Genomic DNA, 7,917 nt, shown 5'->3' on the forward strand with positions numbered 1-7,917 from the left:
GAGGTTTCATGGCTAAGAGAAGTTGTGTTGGGGAACAAGAGGAGCACACAGAGGGATTAGAGCGAAGATAGATGAATGCTTGAATATAAGGAACCTCTTTCCCTTTACCAGAGCGCTGGTAGTATGTATTAAGACCCCTTAAACTAATTGGATCTAGTGTACCATTATGTGGCCATTTAGAACCATTATCTAATGGGTACTTGTGCCGCACCAACCCTGACCAGCAGGAATTAAGACACAGAACAGCCGTTCCTTCTCACAGCAGTTTACTCAGGATGCTTAGCAGTTGGTAGTCAAGATGGCGAGCCCCCAATCCCTTCCCGGGCACAGCTTATAAACCCTGCCAGGAGCCCATGAACTCATGCCACGTATCATCTCTCCATAGGCTCATGACCCTTGCATAAGATCAGGCCACCTTGAAGCACAGCCTTCACACCTAATAAGGACTTGTTTATCACTCGGCCCTCGGGTGGCCATCGCCATCTTGGGGCGAGGTTCTTATGGCGCCTAACAGGTACTGAATTCAGACCTTATTGCAGAGGTGAACTAGCTTTGATGCCTTCAAGTCAGGCATTAACTTCAGAGGTCTGAGATTTCCTAGGAGACATCCCAGTGGGATGCCTGGAGATACATTCGAAGACATTGAAGCACCCACTGGGGAGTTATTGGATTATTCGTACAGCTGTCCTGAGAATAATTCAATAACCAAAAATTCCAACCAGGCTGGAGGCCTAAGTCATCATAGAGGCTGCCTAGAGGTTATACACAGTTAAGTCCTGGACTTGCTAGAAAGCGTCCCTACCCTGGACCCAGGGGTCTCTTTAGACGGTTGTGGGAGCCTGGGAGGGGTGGGGGTGGGGGTGCAAGAGTCGCTTTCAAGGGATGTGGTCACCCAAGGGTCAATGTCCTAATCTGTATGTCAGCTGGGAGGCTAGCCATAAGGACCATGGCTGTGAAATGCCAACCCCTTATCCCAAAAGAGAGGCTGGCCAGGCACTATCTGGGAAAGCCGACTGACCTTCCAATAAGTCAGTGTCTGTGTGAGGATCTGGTAGCAGGAAAACGTGGAACCGGGTGGTCAGTGTGGGCCTGACTGCCTAACTCACGTGGCAGAGGCTAGCTCCACACGTCCCCCACCCCCGCAGCGCCACAGCTCACGTGGTAGAAGTTTGTGAGTCTCGCATTGGCCGGGGTGGTGATGGTCTGCAGAAGCCTCGGTGGAAATCCACTTGGTCATGACAGCAGGTGGCGGCAGATGCAGTCCACGTAGTGTAGCAGTGGCTGCAGGCGGTGGTGACAGTGGCAGCTCCCCTGAGTAGGGCTTCCCAAAGTCTTCAGCGCCAGTGTTGTTGGACGCGTGACTCATGACAGACCGCATCAGGTCAAACAGTTCCACGTGAGATTTATTCAGGAGGTAAGGGCAAAGCTGGCAGCAAGAATAGGGAAGAGGGTGGGGAGAGGGAGAGGGAGAGGGAGAGAGAAAGAGAGATATCAGGGTGCTCTGCCTATTTATAGGATAGCCTCTTGCAGGTAAAGATGGGAGGTGAGCCAAGTGGATTCTGGGAAGGTGTAATGGTTGTTGCCGAGATGTGATATCACTGGGTTCGGAGTCTGATACCAACAAGAACAACACTAAACTTGTTCTGAGCACAAGTAAAGCTGATATAAACACACTTGGTAAAAGAAAATGAAAGCCTGTTATGTTATATTATCAAGAGACACAAAGCAAAGAAGCCAGGGAGGTTGAAATGGAGGAGCCAACACACTGCAGGCAGATTTAAACAGGAAGTGAACAAGAGCCTATGAATAGTAACAGGTTCATGGGTTGACTGTAATTTACCATAACTTATGCTGTATTTTATGAATAACTAGAAGAGAGTTCAAAGGCTCCCAAACACAAAGTAATGAAGAGGAGAGAGAAACAGTAATTATCCTGATTCGACTGGTACACACTGTGTGTAAGCACTGAACTTTCACCTTGCAGGCTGGAGAGATGGCTCAGCAGTTACGAGGCTCAGCTTGTCGAATGCTAGAACATCCTGCTCTAGCCGAGGACTCCAGCATAATGGATTGTCGAATGCCAGCGACTTGTTTACTGCGATCTTTACTCTGTGTGCCTGCTATAGGACAGCAGGTTCAGAAGGCAGAAGCAATGGCTCCTGCAGTCCTGAGCCCTTCCTGAGAGACTGGGAGTGTGTACTTCAGCATGGATTTTGGGGGATGGGGTCTGAGATAGGATTTCACAATGTATTTCAGACCAGCCTCTCAGCTTCCTAAGTGCTGGGATTACAACAGCAAGTTGTGTGTGTGTGTGTGTGTGTGTGTGTGTGTGTGTCTTACATTTATTTACTTTTTGAAAAAATGTGGGGGAGGGGCTAGAGAGATGGCAGAGTAGCTAAGAGGGCTTGCTGTTCTCCCAGAGAACCTAATTTCAGTTCCCAACACCCATATCAGTTGGGTAACAATTTTCTGTAACTCCCGCTCTATGGGATCAGACACCCTCTTCTGGCCTCTGCAGGCATTGCACAAACGTGATACACATGCTGATAAACAGACACACACAACATCTACCCACAAACAAAAATAAATGAGTGAATAAATAAATGAACTATGTCCTTGAACACATGATAAGTGAAAGAATACAGATTCAAAAGACCAATTAATGCAGATTCCAGCTTTATGAACTATCTAAAGAGACAGGTTCATAGAGAGGGCAGACCAGTGGTTGCCAGGGGTGGAGGAGGGAGGGACAGGGAAGAGCTTAGTGGATCTGAGGTTTTCCTTTGGGTGGGTGGAAATGTTTGAGATCTAGTTAGTAGGGATTTTCAAACAAACACAGAAAGCCCCACACACCACAGAAAGCTACACAATAAAATGGCTTTATAGTTTTTCTACGTTTATATATTTACCTCTGTGTCAGGGTGAGCGTGGGGGGTGTGGCACATGTGTGGAGGTCAGAGGACAACTTGCAGAGGTTGGTTCTCTTCCTCTACCATGTGGGTGCTGGAAATTGAACTCATACCTCAGACTTGGCAGAAAGTGCCTTTACCCATGGAGCCATCTCCCTGGCCCTATGAAATGGTTTTACCAGGCAAATTTTATGTCACATATATTTAACCACCATGAAAAAGAAAAATCTTTGAGAAGAGGGATTTGTGCTCTGTTAAGGATAGACTGGATGATATAGTCTGAACCTTCCTCTGGGGGTAATTACAAAAATCTGGACAGACTACTGAAAGTACCTAACTGGTAGACTGCAGAGCAATCAAGCCTACCGATGATAATCCCACCGGAAGTCAGATGAGTGAGGCTGTGTAGCAAGCTCCAGCTTCCAACCAATCAGTCTCTCAAGTCAAAGGGGAGGAAGGCTGTATAGCGGGCTCTTGCTTCCAGCAAATCAGTCTCTTAACCTTAACGAATGACTGACATGAAAAAATGCAATCTATTGTTGTGACCCCAGGTAGAAGGGATGGCTCAGTGGTTATGAAAGCTTGCTGCTCATGCAGAGGACCCAGGTTCGATTCTTAGCACCCACGTCTGGGGGCTAGCAACTGTTGGTAACTCCAGACACTTGGGATTTCTGATATAGACATGTAAAAATTATAGCCCTGAATTATCTAGGCGGAGTTTGTTGAGTCCCTGCCCCTGGGACCACCACATCAAGGAGAAAGAAACTGAGAGGTTATGGGAAAGAAAGAAAAAAGTAGTCAGCTCAATGCCTTTTTTATTCAATAGTTTATTCCCTTCCTCATTGGAAAGAACTGCACAGCTATCCGAGTGTCTTCTCCAACTCCTACATCTTGTGTTATTCAAATAGCAGAGTAATCTGCACAGCGGAGATATTCGCCTGGTACTCCTTGCACTTACTGTGGGCACACATCAAAAGGCATGGTAGCAGCGTGCACGGCTGCTTGCTGATTGTTTTAAACAAGCAGTGTTTTGGTTGTTCATTCCAGTTCTCTGTTAGAGCTGTGTAGGACCCCAAAGGGCTGCTGTGCCCTGGCTGAGACTTTCCGTGTGCTGCTGTCTGCAAAGTAACATTCTGCAGTTTTTCTAAGAACAAAACATCCTGTTGAAGGATGATGCCCCAGGAAGGGAATTTACACTTGACATCCTATTGCCCCCCCACCCCAGTAGAATTCCTGTTTTTTCCTGAATTTGTGTTTTTTTCTTCCCTGGCTTGATGTATATATTGAACCTGCCCAGTAAAGGCATTGGTGTTCTCTCATAACGGATGACAGATGACCCAAGTCTTGAGTCTTTCTTTAATCTCCCAGGCCTATGTCCAAGCTCGGTACCGCAGGCAACGCCAGAGCTGTCAAGTGGAGGTCTCACCGAGATCGGGAAAGAGAGGAGAACCTGACAGGATCGTTCCTGGAAGAAGCCAGCCGGCTCAGTGAGTGGAACGTATTGGAGAAGCGGTGTGGGATCAAACTGAAAGTAGTAAGTAGCACTATAAGAGTTTGATCGTTTTAATTGCACCATGGGAACTAGGAGTTCCTCCCTACAGGTAGTGGCACAGGAAGATGCAGCTAAGAAATCCTTGCAAGAGGTGGAGAACAGCTCCAGTTCTGAGGATGGGGGAGAAATTTTAGAAAAGGAAAAATTGAAGAAATGCAAGGTCAAAAAGTTGGAAGGGGAGTTTGGAAAAGGGGAAGTGAGAGCGGATGAGCAACTCAGTCCCCGGGTGGCAGCAGTGGCAGCTGGGCTGGCACGATGGCTGGGCTGGGGACATTTCTGTCACTGCAGCAGTAGTGGCAGCAGGCGGCTGCAGGAGCTGCGGAGGCCACAGTCTGCACCAGCCATGCCGAATAAAAATAAGAAAAAGAACCACCAAAACTGGTGAAAAGTGGGAAAAAAAGGACAAGATACAGCAGAAGCAGAGATAGCCAGCGGGAAAAATAGCCTCGCAGCTGTCCAGTCTTTGACATCTACTAAAATAAAAGTACCAGTCCCTCAGCCAATCATCGTCCCTGTGAAGAAAGACAAATGGCAGAGCTCTTCACAGTTTAATGCCAGCAATAGCAGGGAACTGCCAAAATTCCCATCTCTGCAAGATGTTCCTCCTGAGGGTCAAGAGAAGCTTTTCATCCAGAAGCTACGTCTGTCTTGTGTCCTCTTTGACTTTGCTTCTGACCCACTGAGTGACCTGAAGTGGAAGGAAGTAAAGCGAGCTGCGCTAAGCAAAATGGCGGAACCTATCACCCACAACCGGAAGGCGATCACAGAGCCCATTTACCCTGAAGCCGTCCACATGTTTGCAGTTAATATGTTTCGAACCTTGCCACCCTCCTCCAATCCTACGGGAACAGAATTCGATCCAGGAGGAGATGAACCAACATTAGAAGCAGCCAGGCCTCATCTGCAGCTTGTTTATGAAATTTTCTAAAGATTTTTAGAGTCTCCAGATTTCCAGCCCAATATAGCAAAGAAATATATTGATCAGAAGTTTGTATTGCAACTTCTAGAACTCCTTGACAGCAAGGATCCTCAGGAGAGAGATTTTCTAAAAATGACCCTGCACAGAATCTATATGAAGTTCTTAGGCCTGCGTACTTACATCAGAAAACAGATCAATAATATAGTTTATACGTGTATCTATGAGACAGAGCACAAGATTGTCCTATTGGAGGTGTTGCTGCCCTTGCACAAAGTGAGGTCCCTGAGTGTCTACCATCCCAAGCTGACGTACTGTGTCATGCAGTTTTTAGAGAAGAACAGCACCCTCACTGAACCAGTGGTAATGACACTTCTCATATACTGGCCAAAGACTCACAGTCCAAAAGAAGTAATGTTCTTAAATGAATTAGAAGAAATTTTAGATGTAATTGAACCATCAGAATTTGTGAAAATCATGGAGCTTCTTTTCCGACAGTTAGCCTAATGTGTTTCCAGCCCTCACTTCCTGGTGGCAGAGCGGGCACTCTATTACTGGAATAATGAGTTTAATCAGTGACAATGCAGCGAAAATTCTGCCCACCATGTTTCCATCCTTATACCACAACTCAGAGACCCACTGGAACAAGACAAAACATGGCTTAATATACAATGCTCTGAAACTCTTCATGGAGGTGAACCAGGAACTCTTCAATGACTGCACCCAGCAGTTCAAAGCAGAGAATCTCAAAGAGAAGCTAAAAATGAAAGAGCAAGAAGAAGCATGTGTTAAAATAGAAAATCCAGCCAAAGTGAATCCCCAGGTACTAAAAAAGAGTGACTCCGGAATGTTGAGGCTTTGCGTGACACCTCCTAAGAAGGAGATGAAAATTTAGACCTTGAAAATTGGGGGTGGAGTTCAGAAAAGCAGTTGTCCTCTCTCTGGTTGTATTGGCAAAAGAGAAGGAAAAGGCTGTTTCAGAGCCTTTCTAGGAGCAGGAGAAAATCAGGAGCCGTCCTGCTTTCTCTCTGGCTACTACTGGAGAAATCCTTAGTTCTGCTTTCCCTGTCTATTGTCAGTTCTTGGAGCGCCAATCTGTCCATGTGTGTTAACTGTCTGTTTTTGTTTCATTGTTTGAATGATTGTTGTTCTATGTTTTATGTTAAAAAAGTGTTTATTGGGTATGATTAAAAATTCACAACTTTGATAATAGAAAGTTGGTTTAACTAGTAACTCAGGGCTGGAGAGATGGCTCAGCTGTTAAAGACCAGGCTATAGTAGAAAGAACACATTTAACTTTGAAAAAACATCTTGAAAAAAAAAAAACAAAAGGGGGGGGAGTTTACCTTACCCTATGCTTTACCTTATCCTTTATTTAATTACCTTATCCTTTATTTTATATATTTTAAATTTTTTATTAGTGGATAAGGATGCATTGCCTGCAGCAGACAGGCATTGGAAACGATCCCAGAAGGCATTGGGCTTAGTGAAATGGAAAGAATTGTCATCAGGTGTATGGAAAGGCTCTGACTCGTGTTAGTCAGGGTGAGAAGTTCTGTTTGTGTTTTTCCTAAAGATGCTGAAAGTCCTGTTTGGATTCCTGAGAGTTGTGTGCACCCTGTTGTTATGGAGCCTCGCCCAGGCAGAGGTCTACTGGAGCTTTGTGAAGAAACCCCCCCCCCCTCCCAGTTCTGATGTCAGTGGGGATAAGCAGCTCGACCTGGCTGGTCACCAACAGGACTACTGAAAAAGCTGCAGCAGGATTGATATTTCTTTGCCGCTTTTGCAGACAGCAGACCCAGTCCCAGATAATTACTAAGCAGGTGCTTATGTCACTGGCATGAGAGAACCCTACTGCCTAGTTTTGTCTCAGCCTTTACAGAGAATAGTTAGTCAATGACAGGCAACTCCTTTGCAGTTCTTTGTTGCTACCCACGTCCGACCAGTGGAATAAGGCAACTGCAACCGTGTTCTTCTTCAAGCGGTGTATTCAGCTATCCCTGTACAGCAAGCTTCTTCTCTTTCTCTTCTCTCCCTCCCCAGCTCCTGCAGCCCCTTATAAGCATTGCCTTAATCCTATCAGCAGCTGCAACGATGTCACTACTAATTGGCCACTCTCAATGACAGGAGGTAAGGCCATCAGGTAACCACACCTCTCAGCGTGGGCTCGCCATATATGGAGTTGTCTTTTCTCTCAAGCAATGCCTATACCAAGCGCCATCTTGTAATGGTGAGAGTGGAGCCACTTCCCACAGCTCCCCTTTTTTGTTTTATGCAAGCAGAAGGACATAGAGGTCTGACCCCCTGTATTTGAAGGGAGATTGTCAACCCCATTTTCATCACCTGTCGTTTCTCAGTATGGTTACTATGGGTGACCCAACCCTGTGCCGTTTTCCAGGGGACAGGAACTAGGGCAAAACTTGTATGCAGTCAGACATATGTCCAAGGGCATACAGCGCCCTCTACAGTGCCACGCCCTACATCCTGCTGCATGTTACAACTTAGAGCTCTTCAAATAGCTTAGCCAGATTTGTGGGGAC

At 46.2% G+C, this 7,917-nt stretch overlaps 1 pseudogene; it reads left to right on the forward strand.

The window, feature by feature from the left end:
• Positions 1–4,926: 4,926 nt before the first annotated feature.
• Positions 4,927–6,357, forward strand: LOC143438901 (serine/threonine-protein phosphatase 2A 56 kDa regulatory subunit gamma isoform-like; annotated as a pseudogene).
• The last annotated feature ends 1,560 nt before the right edge of the window (positions 6,358–7,917 follow it).

This window comes from Arvicanthis niloticus, chromosome 26, assembly GCF_011762505.2.
Source record: "Arvicanthis niloticus isolate mArvNil1 chromosome 26, mArvNil1.pat.X, whole genome shotgun sequence".
In the NCBI taxonomy this organism is placed as follows: domain Eukaryota; kingdom Metazoa; phylum Chordata; class Mammalia; order Rodentia; family Muridae; genus Arvicanthis; species Arvicanthis niloticus.